Source organism: Silene latifolia, chromosome X, assembly GCF_048544455.1.
Source record: "Silene latifolia isolate original U9 population chromosome X, ASM4854445v1, whole genome shotgun sequence".
Lineage (NCBI taxonomy): Eukaryota > Viridiplantae > Streptophyta > Magnoliopsida > Caryophyllales > Caryophyllaceae > Silene > Silene latifolia.
In genome coordinates, this window is record NC_133537.1 from 297460042 (window position 1) to 297462464 (window position 2423).

Sequence of the window (2423 nt, forward strand, 5' to 3'; positions counted from 1 at the left end):
CTCCGGGACCCAAACTTTCCTAGGATTGTAAGATATAACCCAACTCAATCCATCACAACAATAATTGCTTGCTTATAATTTGAGAACATGTTTGTATGATCAATTCCCATGATTCCCCTATGATCCCATGACAACCTAGTGCCTTTTTAATCAATTGTTTACACCCCTTTTAATTCATCTTGCTAGTTTATTTTCATTGCTATTTTAGTTAGTGACCTTCTACATCAACCCAAATTGTGACACCCCTAAGACACCACTAGTTTCAATAGAAATCTCATTTCAATACCCGTCCCTTGGGATCTGACCTTTACTTGCCTCTTTACTAATTGTAGAGTTGTTTGTGAAGCTATAAATTGTGTTTTGATTCGGACGTGACCCAACGACCACACCTTTAATTGTGAACACGAAACGGACCGATCAAAAATGGCGCCGTTGCCGGGGACGGTGTTTGTTTGATTTAGATTTCCTTTTTATTGTTATTAGTTGTGTCTTTCTTCGCCTTGGGGAAGTAAAACTCCTCAAGGTTTGTTCTAATTGTTTTCGAGTTGTTTGATATTTTGCATGTCTAGAAGGTCACAAGGTGATTTGTTACCTTTTGACCGTGAAATCGAAAGAACCTTGACGAACAATAGGAGACTTGTTAGGAGGAATTTAAGAGGTATTAGTGAAGTTGTTCAACCAACTATTGAGTTCACCAACCCTTTCGCAATAGAAGGAGAGGAGACCCCATTACACAATACCCCACAAAATCAACCTACAATGCCTAAATTCTCGTCACACTCCGTACCCACCGAGGAGAACCTACCAAATGGTACTCCTACACAGCAACATCTAACCGGAAATTTTATTGCCAAATCCGCCTTCATCCAATTAGTTGAAATGAGCCAATTTGGGGGGATGCCTAGTGAAGACCCTCATTCTCATATGGAAACCTTTTGCGACTATTGTGATGCAATCTCTCAAACGGGTGTGACTCAAGACCAAATTAGATGGGTCTTATTTCCTTTTTCTCTAATCGGCACCGCGAAGCAATGGTTGAAGGGCCTTGACAAGGCCACCCTCGGAATAGATTCTTGGAAGAAGTTAGCTCTAGCTTTCTACAAAAAATTCTACCCACCGGAAAAGACTAACATGCTAAGAGCTCAAATCACGGGTTTTAAGCAAAGGGATGAAGAATCTTTGTATGAAGCTTGGGAGCGGTTCAAGGGAATTTGTCGCTCATGTCCTCACCATGGATTTAGCGAATGGTTCTTGGTACAACAATTTTGGAATGGTTTATATGAAGATTCAAGGAACATTCTCAACATGGGATCAAATGGAATGTTCACCGAAGTTGATGACAATCAAACATGGAACAAGATTGAGGAAATGGCGGTCCATAATTCACAATATAGTAGACCTCGCAAGGCTACTAGAGGAGGAAAGCATGAAGTGGACTCCGTTACTCAATTGGGTGCTCAACTTAGTGCTCATATTGACACAATCAATTTGAAGTTTGAAAAAGCTATGGCTAGACTTGAAGAAGTCTCAAAATCACCAAAGCATCATGTTAATGCCATGACGGCATCCTCATCAATCCCAAGTGGGATATGTGAGAATTGTGGAACTTTGGGACATGACCAAGGTGAATGTAGGGGAACGAATGAACAAGTAAATGCTTTCCAAGCATACAAGAGTGGTACCCCTTATTCCAACTATTACAATGAAAACACCAAATTCCATCCAAATCTCTCATACAAAAGCCAAAATGTCCAAAACCCTCAAACAACATACACTCCACCACCCATGAGAAACCAAAATCAAAGACCCTTTTACAATCAAAACCAAGGTTACCAAAATCAAAATCCATACAATCACCAAAATGACCAAGGTTTTGATGTTCAAAAAGCGGTCCTCCAAATGCAAAAGAATCAACAAGAATTTTTCACTCAAATGCAAAAAGATAGCCAAGCAAAGGAAACCACCATCAACAACATCCTAGCTCACACCAAGATGTTGGAAACACAATTGACTCAACTAGCATCTTCAAACTCACAAAGACAAAAGGGTCAATTACCACCTCAATGTAATCCCCCAAGACATGAAACGGTTAGTGCCATTCACTTGAGAAGTGGTACAAGGTATGAAGCGCCAAGGAAGCAAGTTGAGGATGAAGTTGTGGAAGCTAGTGAAAAGGAAGAAATCGTGCAAAACTCCAAAGATGGAGAATCATCAAAAGAAGAAAGTTCAAAGAAAAATGAAGACAAGGTCAAGAAGAAGGAGCCCATTGTGATTAGACTTCCTTTTCCAAGTCGTCAAGCCAAGCCCAAATTTGATGATCAACTTGGAAAGTTCATGGAAATTGTGAAGAATTTGGAAGTCTCGATTCCTTTCACGGAATTAATCAATCACGTGCCGGCCTATGCGAAATACATGAAAGATAT

At 40.1% G+C, this 2423-nt stretch overlaps 1 non-coding gene across 1 annotated transcript; it reads right to left on the reverse strand.

Annotated features, from left to right (window-relative positions):
* Positions 1 to 1131: 1131 nt before the first annotated feature.
* Positions 1132 to 1238, reverse strand: LOC141625506 (small nucleolar RNA R71). Its single transcript, XR_012535285.1, has one exon. It is a non-coding gene; the product is annotated as a small nucleolar RNA R71 (small nucleolar RNA).
* Positions 1239 to 2423: the final 1185 nt, after the last annotated feature.